Source organism: Trichosurus vulpecula, chromosome 2 (assembly GCF_011100635.1).
Source record: "Trichosurus vulpecula isolate mTriVul1 chromosome 2, mTriVul1.pri, whole genome shotgun sequence".
Classification (NCBI taxonomy): domain Eukaryota; kingdom Metazoa; phylum Chordata; class Mammalia; order Diprotodontia; family Phalangeridae; genus Trichosurus; species Trichosurus vulpecula.
The window spans coordinates 104456247-104471080 of record NC_050574.1 but is presented as its reverse complement, the minus strand read 5'-3'; the positions used below and the strand labels follow the sequence as shown (position 1 = coordinate 104471080).

General features: G+C 38.5%; 1 non-coding gene across 1 annotated transcript; it reads left to right on the top strand.

Moving 5' to 3' along the window:
• Positions 1-3864: 3864 nt before the first annotated feature.
• Positions 3865-3994, top strand: LOC118840596. Its single transcript, XR_005009771.1, has one exon. It is a non-coding gene; the product is annotated as a U6atac minor spliceosomal RNA (small nuclear RNA).
• Positions 3995-14834: the final 10840 nt, after the last annotated feature.

Genomic DNA, 14834 nt, shown 5'->3' with positions numbered 1-14834 from the left:
GTTTGAGTGGATTTAGGGGATGTACAAGTTATGCCCGCCTCGACTGGCCCCATCGAGACGTAGAGGTAGTCCCCCCACTAATTCTTGCCGGCTTCTGTGAAAAGGGTGGTTAGGGAATACTGTAGGAGTTTGTGGTGCTTCCGTTATCAGCAATACTGTTAGAGAAAACTAGACTAGAATAAAGCTTATTATTAACCCCTTTGAAGCTGTCCTTCCTGTCTGACCAGATCAAGAGTGAACCTGTTAGAGGCTGGAGTCTGAAGCCTCCAGTGCCTCCTGCGTATTGTCTGTCTGACACAGATGAAGTAATTTGACTAAGGTAACAAAATAAGTTAATTAGTACAATGCTCAAATTCAAATATTCTGATCCCAGAACAGGTTCCTAATAAATATTTGTTGAATGAAATTTAATATTCAATTGTATGTTTGCTACCTTCACTCTGACCCTCAGATATCAAAAAGGACATGGGTACCATCTAGTCCAATCCACTTATTTGCCAGATGAAACTGAGAATTAGTTTGGTCTTGCAACAAGGTTATATAGGATATAAACGGCAGAGTCTAGATTTTAGCTAGCACTTTTAACTTCAGTTTTTGCTACCCACCTCCCACCCCAAATAGGTCTCTTTGATTTGATACCTCAAGGCCTTTCATTTCAGTATCTAGTTATTTAGTTCAGTCTTCAGTGCTTACTTGAAGGCTGAGGTAGTCTGAAAGGTTGGAAAATCCTCATGTTGACAGAGTATCCAAAGCAGCTCAAAACAAGGAAGCCCGTTATGTTCTCATATTTACTGGATCTTAACTAATTAATTATGTCTGAGGTTGCTTCTTGCTCCACACTTCACACCTGTGGTCCCTTCCCCAGGTGTTCACAGATGGCTTTCTTGCTCAATGACCCTGCTTGATATTTAGTAACTGGTACTTGACTACCCTTCCTTATAGTCTGCACTTTCTTCTCCCACCCCTCACCCTCTGCTCCCTCATTAACAGGGACTGATTTCTATTGGCAACATCTAAAATAATGGAAAAAGGTGAGGAATTATTTATTTGTTAATATTCCAAAAATAGTTTAGCTTAGAGTGCTGCTTTATGGGGGCCCAGGCAACTTTTTTTAACCAATTTCAATTTCAAATTCACCTGTGAAATGGGGGTAATAGAATAGCATGTTTATAAGTATTTCAATTAACCTCAAATTTTCTAAGCATTTACGTGTGCAAGGCCTTTTCCCAGGCACTAGAAAAGACAATTGAGTAGCTAGGTGGTGCAGTGGATAGAGCTAGAATAGTGGCTAGGACAGGCACAACAGATAAGGCTAGGGTAGGTGCAGTGTTCCAGAGACATCAAGACTCAACCAATATCGTCTCAGGCACTTACTAGCTGTGTTACCCTGGGCAATGCACTTAACCCTGTTTGCCTCAGTTTCCTCATCTGTAAAATGAGCTGAAGAAGGAAATGGAAAATCATTCCAGTATCTTTGCCAAGAAAACCTCAAATGAAGTCACAAAGAGTTGTACATGACAGAATGAGAAAAGAACAAAAAGGTAAATAAACAAAATGAATCAATTGGTCCAGAGAAAAAGAAACTGGAGCAGTGATTTCATTAGTATAGCAAACTCTCACGTGAGGAAACTTGATCTTCTGATGAAGGTCAGCACTTTCTCTGAAATTTGTCATCTTAGAGTTGCCTAGGACATAAAGAAATTGTGCCTTGTTCAGGGTCAAACAGATTATTTTATGAGAAAAGGGATTTGAATCCAAATCTTCCCAGATTCAAAGCAGGTTCTCTATCTTCTTCTAAAGATAAAGAAGACCTAGCCTTTGAGGAGCCAAAATTCTCCTGGAGGATAGTATGTGTAAATAGATGAATCAACATATAAGAAGAAAGGAATAATACTGTGAACTAGGGGGATCCAGAAAGATTTTCAAGAGGAATTGGCCCTTGGGCTCAGTCTTGAAGAAAGCTATGAATTCTAGGAAGGTGGACTAATGAAGGAAGACATTCCAGGCATGGAGCAAAGGCTGAGCAAAAGGACAGATATGGGATCTAGAAGGCTGAATTTGGGAATGGCCAGTTAGACCAGGATGGCCGAAATATAAGGCAAAAGAAGAGGAGTATTGTGAAACAAGCCTACAATGGCAACCTGGGGCCAGATTGCAAAGGGCTTTAAATAACAAGCAAAGGAGTTTAAATTTAATCTGAGAATCAATAAGGAGGAACTGAAGTTGTTTGAGCAGTGGAGCAACATGGTACAATGGATGTTTTCCTTTGCCCTTTGCTCTTGAGGTTATAGCTACTTAGTTATAAGTCCTCTTAGACACAGAAAGGAAGGTGTCTCCCTTTGGCTATCTTCCATATACTTTCCTCCCTTATGGCTTATACTTGGATAAAAGAGAATCACAGAATTATAGATTGATAAAATCACAGATTGGAAATGACCTCAGAGTTCATTTACTCCAACCTTTGCTTTCCTTACAGCCTCCCTGATTAATGGTCATCTATCATCTGTTTGAAGACTTCCAATGATAGGAAATTAACTATTTTTGAGACAGTTCATTTTCTTTTGGCCAGCTTTAATTATTTGAATGTTTTCACTTCCATCAAACCTAAATTTGCTTCACTGTGACTTAAAGCAATTGCTTCTAGTTCCATCTTTTTTGTCTAAGCAGAAAAGTCTAATTTCCCTTCCACACAGACCTTGTAACATTGATAGCAATCCTGTACCGCATAACTCCTCTCTTTTCCAGGGCAAATATTCCCATTTCTTCCAACTAATATATGTATTATAATATATATATATATATATATATATATATATATATATACACACACACATATATGTGTGTGTGTGCGTGTGTGTGTGTGTGTGTGTGTGTAGACATAGATAGATATTATAATACATATATGGGTTTGAGCCTTGGACTCCCTCGCTATTTCAGTAACCCTTCTTTGGATATACTCAAGCTTTTCAAGGACCATCCTAGAAGGTAGTCCTCAGGCATAGACATCATACTCTGAGTAAATTATAAAGAAAGCAAGATACTGAGCATTTCACTATACCAGCTACTCTTACCACGGAAAAAAAGTGATTAAGTCATGTGATCCTGAGCCAAGTCATGCTAGGCCTCAGTTTCATTATCTATAAAACAGTGTAACTAAAGTCCTTTACTCACAGGGTTGTTCTAAAGATCAAATGAGATGATGTCATATAAAGTGCTTCACAAACATTTAAGTGCTATATAAATACCAGCTATTACTTCATCACTGCCTTCATTATAGATGCTATATTTTTATTCGTGTAGGCTATTTTCTTGGCTGCCATGAATAACTCTCCACGAGAAAATCAACATATATATTTAGAAAAAGCTCTCAACTACCAATAATAGCACTCTCACATTCTGGCTTACAGAGGAAAATCCTGCTGAATCTAATCCAATTCCACAAATATTGATTAAGTACTCTGTCAATGGACAGCATTTCCCTTTCCACACTAATGCCAGGCCAAAATTGAGGGGATGACAAGAAGAACTGAAAAGGGTTAAATATATGACTCTGTTATTTCTCCTTTATCAATAAATCTGAAGCTAAGTTTAGAGAAACTATTTAAAAGTGCATTTTTGTAATTATCTTCGAAAGAACTGTACGAAATATGGCCATTCAGCTGGTGGTGTAGTCCCTGTCTGGCCTTCCTCCTGCCTTGGCTCTAAGATTATCTCTCTCAAAGGCACATAGATTTAGTGATCACTACAGCTAGAAAGGACCTTAAAGATCAGATGGTCCAAAACTCTCATTGTGATATTTTGTAATTCAGGAAAAGCCCACACACTATACACAGAGAAGCAGTACAAACTAGAAAGCCATTGCAGGCATAATACAAAAGGAGGAAAGTTTAGCACTTCACTTGATAAGGATGGAATGGATGACCTATTTAGCTTTTATACACACACACACACACATGCACACACATATAATATACATGTATATATACATGTGTGTATATACATGCAGTACACATATAATATGTATCTACATGTATGTATATACATATTTAAGTCATTGCTGCCCATATTGTGGAACCTATTGAGCTTTTGTACACACATACAATATAAATGCATATACATATATGTATATATACACAGTATACATATATACGTGCAAACATGTATATACATATATGTATATATACATACAGTATACATATACATATATATACACACATACATGTATATACATATTTAAGGCATTGTTGCTCATATTGTGGCACCTAACCATTTTTCCTATACTACTCAACTCCTGACAGAAAGAAGATAGAGTCAAGATCCAGAATAAGACATATATAAGAAGGATTTTGTTTTGCTTGACTATACATATTTGTTACAAGAGGTTTTAATTGTTTTTTTTAATTAAGTAGAAAGGCAGAGAAAATAAAATCCTTCTTAACTGAAAAAAATAAAATGAAAAAAAATTTAAAAAGGTTAAACCAGTGCAATAGCCATCTTGCTGAATCTTGATATTTTTATGTTCCCTTCCCCCTCTGCTTCCCTCCCCCCCTGCTTAGAGTGAAAACAGATTTAAAATGGGAAGAACACAGCTCTTCCATGTACAGCTGTTGTAGGGAAACGTTTGGTTTTTATTTGCATTTGCTGCTGAGCTATGCTTGCCTAGAAAAAAAAAAAACAACCCTGCCAAGTACACTGTTTGATATAGGAAGTGAAAGAACTCAATAACTAAGTGTCAGGAGACTGGGATGCTGTAGGGCTGAGGGGAAGAGAAGCAGGTGCTGTCATTTGCAAAGCAAGATTCCCTGCCTGCAACTCACTGTTATGGGGGCAGCTGGGAAGAAGGAATAAAAACTGAATGATGGAAGGAACCACAGAAACCAATGAATTCAACTTCCACCTTTATTTTAGGAAACTGAGGCTGAATTCTCCCTGGAGGATAAGTGACTTCTTCAAGGTCACACAGTATATATGAGACAGGATAGAAACTTAGGTCTTCCTCACTCCAAATCCAACAACCTTTCCCATATGACACTCCCCATAAGGGAATGATTAATTGTAATTTTGCAGGAGATATTTATAGACTTCAAGAAGTAGGCAGAAGTCTGCTGTATATATAAAGGAAGTCTTTGGAAATTGGATTAATTGCTAGAGCATGGAAGGAGAGGGTGGAGGGGGGGCATTTGTGGTTGGTAAGAACATGGTATGTGATCTTAGTATAAAAGCAAGAGAACCAGCATGAGAGAGTAGGGAGCCAGGGAGCTTCGGGTGCCATTGCTCTCCTGTTGCCTTTAAAGGCATGGTGGTATTTGTGTTTGTGTGGGATGCATGGGTATAGGGCATATGTCTAGTTTTGTTAGTACTCTCCACACAGAAAATACTGGTATAGATCAAGCAGTGATGAGAGCTATTAGAATAAAATTATGCTCACAGCTAAGACTGATTCCCATTATCAGTTCGTATAGAACAGTGGCTGAGGAAAAAGCACTGGGGAACCAAGTACTGTGAACTTCATGGAACTCTCACATTGAGGAGAGACGTCATTTAGGGGATGGAGTAGAGGGAAGACAGCCTTCCTATGTTCTAATAGCAGAATCAAAGTTTTATACACTATCCATCATAATAACTGGCATTTATATAGGGCTTTAAATTGTATAAATTGTCTTTGCATATATTATTTCATTTTAGTCTCATAACAATCCTTTGAGGTATGTGCTATAGCTTTTATTATCCTCATTTTATGTATGAGGAAACTGGGGTTCAGAAAAGTAAAATGATTTGACCAACAGAACTGAAGTTAGAAGCCCCACAGGGTGGGACTTCAAATTCTTTGGGGAATTAGTATTTTCACTGGACTCAGTTTTCACAAATCATTTGGCTTGTAAATATCCCATTTTTGCCATTTGCTGTGAACTTTCCCAGTCCTCAAGTTCCAATGTCCTCCTCTTCACTTCCTACCTCTTCATACTGGCTTTCTTTCATCTGTTTCTAGCTCTATCTCTCGAAGAGCCCAAGCCTTGACTTTCTATATCTACATACAGCAATAGCTTAGCACTGATGTAGATGTGTTGGAGGAAGTGTCTTATTAATATTTTACGTTTTATCTAGCACTTTACAGGTTCCAGGACCTTCATGATAACACAACTATTAATATACAAATAATACCACCCCCCCCCACTTATGGATGAAGAAAATGTAGCTGAGAGAAGTAAAATAATTTATCCAAGGTTATATTTGACAAGGAAGTGGGCTAGCTAGAACTCCAACCCAAATCCTTTGACTTCAATAACATGAAGATTTAAAATATTTTTATATGGGAAAGAAGGTGGGAGGGGTAAACTGATCTTTTTAGCTACTCTCTTGAGTGTAGTTGCCCTTACTGACTTGCAAAGAATCTTCCCAAAGGGGAGATCCAGTCCAAACGATATCTGATTGGTTACCAGTCACTGAGCAAGCCTTTAAACCTACCTCCTTGACATCTTTTGCATTTGTACCCGTTTCACTACTCCACAGCCCTCACTTGATTTCGGGCTCTAATTCATCTGCCCACGTTGGCACCTCATCAACTCTTGTCTGGAATACTCAAATGCCCTAGTTGATCTTACTCTTCAAATCTCTCCTCACTCTAATATATCTTCCACATAGAAGGCAAAGTGATCCTAAAGCAAAATTCTACATTATCCATATCACATTCCCTAACTGTGATTGTGTCCAAAGATTCTATCCCAGGTCCTCTTTTATCTCTCTAAACTCTGTTGGTGACCTTATTGGTTTCTAATGATTTAATCTTTATATCAAAGGATGTGACCAATGATTTATATATCCAACATAAGTCTATCTCCTAGGCTCCAGTCCTGCAATAACCGATGGGTATTTGACATTGAATCCTAAGATCACAGAGCATTGATTTTAAGCTGGAAATGACCTTAGAGGTCATTGAAACTAGCCCCTCATTTTACAGATGATGAAGTTGAGGCACAGTGACTTGCCAGGGTTATATAGCTAGTTGAGTACTTGAGGCAAGATTTGAACCCAAATCTTCTAACTCCAGATTCATTTAGGTCTCTGTTCACTACATTATTCTACTTAGACCATAAATTCATTAAGTACAAGAGAACTCATTATCTTTCCCCTTTCCTCCAACACATCTCTCTTCCAAACTTCTCTATGTCTGTTGAGACCATGACCAGTCTTCCAGTTTTCCAGTGCATTCCTCAACCCCAAACTCTCTCCCACCCCCAAATTCAATCAGCTGTCACACTTTGTCACTTCTACTTCACAAAACGTGTCAATTGTATTCCTTTCTCACTAATCACACGGCCATCGTAGTTTAAGCCCTCAACACCTCTTTTCTGGATGATGTCCTTGATAGCAGAGATTTTTCGTTCTTTGTAATTATATTTCCAGTGCCTAGTGCAATGCCTGGCACATAGGAGTCACTGAACAAATTCTTTTGGATTGTTTGATTCACTGATTGAATGGACTTTTTGTCTCATCTCTCCCTACTTCACCATCACACAGCTGCCAAAGTAATTTTCCTTAAATGCAGTTCTAACCATGCCTCCCTTCCACTTAATAAACTACAGTGACTGCCTATTTCCTCCAGGATTAAATATAAACTCCCCAATTTGACTTTTAAAAGCCCCATACAACCTGTCCCCAACATGTCTTTTCAGTTATATTAATTAACTCCTAAGTCGCTTAAATTGTGTTGCCTTCAGCCCGATTTCTTCTCTATGTATTGGGTCCAAATGTTATTTTTTGTTTGTTTGTTTTCACCAGTGAGAATAGAACAACCTAAAAATTTGCAAGGATCTGTTCCTCTCTTTATCTTTTTTGTGGCCTTCTTTCTAGTTTTATAAACAACTGCTTTCTGGGTTATCTGCCTTAGTTCAATCTTAAACCATGCCCTATACTAGCTCACTTTCTCCTGGTCTATTCATATACTTTTACATGTACGTGATGTCTAAAGCAATAGAATATAAACTCCTTGAGAGCAGAGATTATTTTGTTTTTATCTTTGTTATTAGAAGTGCTCAATGAATGTTTGTTATTTTATTAATTGATCAACCAACAGCCAGGCTGCTTTAGATAGTAGTTAACTTCTTCCATGCATCCAAGATTTAATATATCTCCAAAGAAAAAAAAATAGAGTAAATATGAACTATACTCTTAGCAACTCATTTACAGGTATGAGATATCTCTTACAATATAAGAAATCCTGTATTATCTTAAATTTTGCCTCTCCTACTGCTCATTGCACGAGGTACTTGTGCAATGTAACCATGTCATGTAATATAATATAACCCCAACCAGGTATACTGTAGTAATAAACATACTAAAATGTTTAGAATAATCCAGAAATTCTTTAGAAGGTTCAGTATTCTCTGGTCGCATTAATATGGTCCTAAGTGAACTTCTTTTCTACCCCAAAGTTGGCCCTGGAGGCATGTGGACTGACCTCTCTTTATTTCCTTTCTCCATAAGGAACTCACAAATTTTAGCTATGATCCTGGTTTGTTCAAACCTGTAAACCTCAACATTGTGACCCTTACCTGGACAGGAAGTACATTTATATCTGCCTTCACATTGAACTGTTATATTCTATCAGCTAGGTGATAGATTTTATAAGGGCAGGATGATAAAACTAAAGCATTTTTCTATCACCTAAAACATCTAGCAAATGGATATATTGAGGGGGGTGGAGCCAAGATGGGGGCTGGAAAGCAGGGACTTGCTTAAGGTCTTCCCCAAATCCCTCCAAACACCTGTAAAAATGGCTCTGAACAAGTTCTAGAGCTGTGAAACCCATGAAATAGCAGAGAGAAAGAGGCTTCCAGGCCAGGAAAGCCTGGATGGTCACCGGGAAGGGTCTATCCACGGTGCTATCTATGGAGCGCGGCCCAGCATGAGCCATGCCAGGACAGACAAGACCCAGAGCCAGACAGTGAGAACAGGCCTTGGGGCCATGAATCAGTGAGCTGTGGCAGTTACCAGACTTCTCAACCCACAAACACCAAAGAGCAGGTTAGAGGGAAACTGTGGGATCAAGTTCAGAGCAGTCTGGCCACCAGCCCTGGGGGTGGCGGGGGTGGTGCAGTGGTGGAAGTGGCAGCAGCAGGAAGCTCCTTAGGCTGCTTTCAGAGCGACGGATCAGATGCTTCCTGAGTCCCTGGCTTACATTGTGGGAGGAACCTTGCAGTGGATCACAGCAGGAGTGCAAGGAGCACTTTGTGGGCACAAAGGCAGATTTTCTTGCTGTGCCCTGCTTGGATCCGTATTGCAGTCCTGGTTGGCAGTTCTTGGGGAAGGAGGAGTACTGCTGTGACAGAGCCTGGGGTGATGGTGGAGTAGAAGTATCTCTGAAAACAGCAGTGCTTGGACCCTAAAGCTTGGGACAAAGTACTCTCTATTCTACAAGCAGTCATATCCTGACAAAATGCTCGAGGGTCAAGTAGTTTGCTGAGAACATGAACAGGCAGTGAAAACAAACTCAGACTCAAACTGAAACTCTAGATTCCTTTTTAGGTGACAAAGAAGATCTAAACATACAGCCAGAAGAAGTCAACAAAGTCAAAGAGCCTATATCAAAAGCTTCCAAGGAAAATATGAATTTGTCTCAGGCCATGGAAGAGCTCAAAAAGGATTTGGAAAAGCAAGTTAGAGAAGTAGAGGAAAAACTGGGAAGAGAAATGAGAGTGATGCAAGAAAACTATGAAAAGCAAGTCAACAACTTGCTAAAGGAGACCCAAAAATACTGAAGAAAATAACACCTTAAAAATAGACTAACACAAATGGCAAAAGAGCTCCAAAAAGCCAATGAGGGGAAGAATGCCTTGAAAGGCAGAATTAGCCAAATGGAAAAGGAGGTCCAAAAGACTACTGCAGAAAATACCATCTTAAAAATTAGAATGGAGCAAGTGGAAGCTAGTGACTTTATGAGAAATCAAGATATTACAAAACAGAACCAAAGGAATGAAAAAAATGGAAGACAATGCAAAATATCTCATTGGAAAAACCACTGACCTAGCGAATAGATCTAGGAGAGATAATTTAAAAATTATTGGACTACCTGAAAGCCATGATCAAAAAAAGAGCCTAGACATCATCTTTCAAGAAATTATCAGGGACAACTGTCCTGATTTTCTATAAGTAGAGGGTAAAACGGAAATTGAAAGAATCCACCGATTGCCTCTTGAAAAAGATTCCAAAAAGAAACCTCCTAGGAATACTGTGGCCAAATTCCAGATTTTCCAGGTCAAGGAGAAAATACTGCAAGCAGCCAGAAAAGAAACAATTTAAATATTGTGGCAACACAATCAGGATAACACAAGGTCTATCAGTTTCTACATTAAGGGATCAAAGGGCTTGGAATATGATATTCCGGAGGTCAAAGGAGCTAGGATTAAAACCAAGAATCACCTACCCAGCAAAACTGAATATAATTCTCCAAGGCAAAATATGGATTTTCAATAAAATAGAGGACTTTCAAGCTTTCTTAATGAAAAGACTAGAGCTTAATAGAAAATATGACTTTCAAATACAAGAATCAAGAGAAGCATGAAAAGGTAAACAAGAAAGAGAATTCATGAGGGACCTACTAAAGTTGAACTGTTATGTTTACATTCCTACCTGGAAAGATGATGTGTGTAATTCATGAGACCTTTCTCAGTATTATAGGAGTCAAAGGGAATAAGACAGAGGGCACAGGATGAGTTGAATATGAAGGGATGATACCTAAAAAATGAAATAAATTTAAGGGGTGAGAGAGGAATATATTGAGAGAGGGACAAAAGGGAGAGATAGAATGGGGTAAATTATCTTACATAAAAGTGGCAAGAAAAAGCAATTCTTTTGGAAGGGAAGAGGCGGGGCAGGTGAGGGGGAATGAGTGAATTGTGCTCTCATTGGATTCAACTTGAGGAGGGAATAACATACACATTGAATTGGGTATCTTACTCCACAGGAAAGTAAGGGGATGGGGATCAAAAAAGGGGGGATGATAGAAGAGAGGGCAGATAGGGGGTGGAGGTAATCAAAAGCGAATACTCTTTAAAAGGAACAGCGTCAAGGAAGAAAATTGAATAAAGGGGGACACGATAGGTTGGAAGGAATTATGGTTAGATTTTCACAACATGAGCATTGTGGAAGTGTTTTACATAATGATACATGTGTGATCTATGTTGCATTGCTTGCCTTCCTAGGGAGGGTGGGTGGGAAGGGAAATGGGGAGAGAATTTAGAACTCAAAGTTTTAAAAGCAGATACTTAAAAAAGTCTTTTGCCAACAGCTGGGAAACAAGATATATAGGGAATGGAGCATAGAAATCTATCCTGCCCTATAAGAAAGTAAGGGGAAAGGAGATGGGGGAAGTGGGGTGAAAGAAGGGAGGGCTGACTGGGGAATGAGGCAATCAGAATATATGCCATCTTAGAATGGGGGGAGGGTAGAAATGGGGAGAAAATTTGCAACTCAAAATCTTGTGGAAATCAATGTTGAAAACTAAAATATTAAATAAAATGATAAAATAAAAAGCATCTAGAAAATGATATTTGTATTGAGAATAATTCTAAAATTTGATATGTTTATAATCTCATGATTTAAGTCATCCCTCTGTCAATGTACATCCTCACCCATTCATGCCCCATGGAACTTATACCCAAGTCATTTATAAATCCACCACAGGTGCCTCAGTAAAAAATAGTATGAATAGAATGTGTCTCTTGTTAGTCCTTGAGGAAGAGGTAGCCCTTTTCTTTGAAATACCAACCCCTCTACTTGTACGCCAGATCCCATCTCCTTCACTCTCCTTCAGCTGCTCAACCTTTTCTCCTCCTACACCATCTTCACTCTCCTGTTGACCACTAGTGCATTCTCTGTTACTTAAAAAAATTTCAAAATCTCTTCCATTCTTAAATTTTTTCACTTGATTGACATCTTCTTAGATCACCCTATATCAGGCTCCTATGATCTCTTGACTGAACTGCTACAATATGTGTTATTTTGGTCTCTCAACCTCTCCGCCTGTCCCCACTCCAATCCATTCTCCATACAGCTACTAGAAAAGACCTTTGGGGCAATCATCTTCTATTTTTCTCCCTTTTCACAATCAAACTCCTAGAAGAAGCCTCCTGCTTCTTCTATTTCCTCCCCATCCACTAACTTCTCAACCCTTGACCATCTGGCTTCCAGCCTCACCACTTGACTGCAAGTGGCTTCTGCATGGTCACTGATGATACCTTAATTGTTGAATTCAATGTCATTTTCTTAATATACTTTCTTCTTAACCATGCTTAGCATTTGAATCTATATTGACCCTTCCCTCCTGGATACTCTCTTTTCTCTTAGTTTTCAGGACATTCTTCTCTCTTCATTCTTCTCTTACATCTCTGACTGAATTTTCTTTAAGGGATGATTATCTATGTTCTACTCAACAACTGCATGTTTGTTCTGCCCTTGACCCTCTTCTCACTCAACATTTTCTTTCTTGGTGATCTCATTTGTTCCCATGGTTTTACTGATCAATTCTATACAGATTTATCTGAATCTGTATATCATTTCTCATGTCATAGGGTCATCACCCCATTAGCCTCTTATGATCTCTTGTCTGTACTGCTACAATACCTGCTGTTTTGTTCTCCCTACCTCTAATCTCTACCCCTTTCAATCTATTCTCCACACATCTACTAAACTGTTATTCCTAAAGCATGGAGTTGACTGGAAAAGAAAGATTAGTGGCTGCCTATTGACACTAAGGGCAACTAGGTACCATGAGTAAAAAGAAGGAATAACAACAAAATTGACTCTAAGATACAAATAAATGCCCCATATAGTATTTAAAGTCCTTTAAATTAGGCTCTAATCAGTTTCTCTGGCTTTATTTCCTACGCTCTCTACCTTCCAATCAAACTGACCTTATAGATCTTTTCTAAACACATGATTTCACTTTCCAGCTCTTCGCTTTTCTTCAGTTTCCTTCCCGTGCCTAGAATGTTCTCTCTCCAAATCCCCTTGGAATCTTTAATTCCTTTCAAAGGTTATCGCAAGCGCTACCTCCTACCCCCCAAAATCTTTCCTGAATCCCCACTAACCAAAATTTTTTAGGTCATCATCACACCTATCAAAGACTACTCTGCATTTATTTATATGCACATATGATGGAGAGGTAACTTTTCTTTTTTTCATCAGGACCTGTGCTGGTTTCAGCTGTAGTGAACATCATACCCCCATGCCTAGTCCCCTTGGTGCCCTGCCACCACCCCCTTTTCAGCTTCCTTTTGTGAATTACATTCCTCAGTTAGATTGCAAACTACTTGAGGGCAGTGATTTATTTTCTTTTTCTTATTTGTTTCCTCAGAATTAAGCATAGTGCCTCGCATATAAGAGGAATTTGATAAATGTTCATTGAATTGGATAGAACTTACATTTTATTTCTTCCCAGTACCATGTGAAGTACGTTAGAGGAGGGACTGTTTTTGTAGTTGTTTTTCTGTCCTCAGTGCTTACCATAGTTCCTGACCAATGAGAAGTCCTTAAGAAAAACTTGTTGAATTACTCCAACTTGGCATTTCATTTTGACCATCATTTTACTTCTACTTTTCAAAAAGTGAAGATAACTGCACAGGATTAGGGTAAGGCCTCAAGTCTTGACCTTTAAAGCAGAATGTGATGGGTATCTTACCTTTGAACAAGTTGGTCCAGTCAATGTTGGTTTAATTGATAGTGGTTGAAGATTAAATTTTAGACTTTTAAGGTTACAGTGTATAATCCTAGGGTTTTATTTCTTTGAAAGACTATAGTCCTTTCCTGTTGCATAAAAAAGTGTCTCAGTTTGGGCTGAGATTTGCAATTTCATTTGTCTAGGTCACTATGGCATTAGGAAATTAAATCTCCAGGCAAACCCTTTAGAATTTCCATTCACTAAGTGGAAGCCTCATTTCTCTTTCAGAACTACCCATTATGTGAGGCAAGTCCATAAAACCAGATTAGGGGATAAATCACCTTCCATTTTAGCCTAAATTAATCTTTGGTCATGTGTTTGAAACATTTAATAGCTGTTCCTCTGATTTAATCCCTTTAGGTAAATTTTTCCACCCAAAATATATAGCTGTAAGTTGATAAAATATTACCTGGAAGTAGAAGACCTAGGGTGCTTTAAGTCTCTGTCACTGTCACCAGTTTTACAAAACTGTTCTCAGCAACTTTTTTTAAGATTTGTAAAATCATAACTAATTTTATGCACCATGCTCATTGTGGCAAAAATAGCTAAAGGCCTCAATTGCCAACATTAGTCAAAGCGCCAGAGAGATTCCATATTTATTTTGCAGAGCCTTGAGAGTCTAGGTGGAGCATATAGGATAATCTTTCTATTTAAGCTTAAATTTTGTACTCAGTAAGTTGAGTTACTTAGTAACATAAAATTTTAATTAAATCCCCTGGTAATTAATGCTCTTCAATATAATCATGAACAAGTAATACAGTTCCTTAGATTCTTATTCATCCCATCTCTACTTGCACACTGCATTTTGATAAATCACTATACAGAGACATGGCTCTTTCTTTAAGGTTCCTAACATGCTATTTTACAAATCCTTCCTGAAGAATCTGTGACAGCATTTTGTTGTTGTTGTCGTTCAGTTATTCAGTTGTGTCCAAATCTTCATGACACTGCAGATCCTACTGTCCATGGGGTTTTCTTGGCAAAGATACTGGAGTGGTTTGCTATCTCCTTCTCCAATGGATTAAGACAAACAGAGGTCAAGTAACTTGCACAAGGCCACACAGTTAGTGTCTGAGGCTGGATTTGAACTCAGGTGTTCCTGACTCCAGGCCCAGCA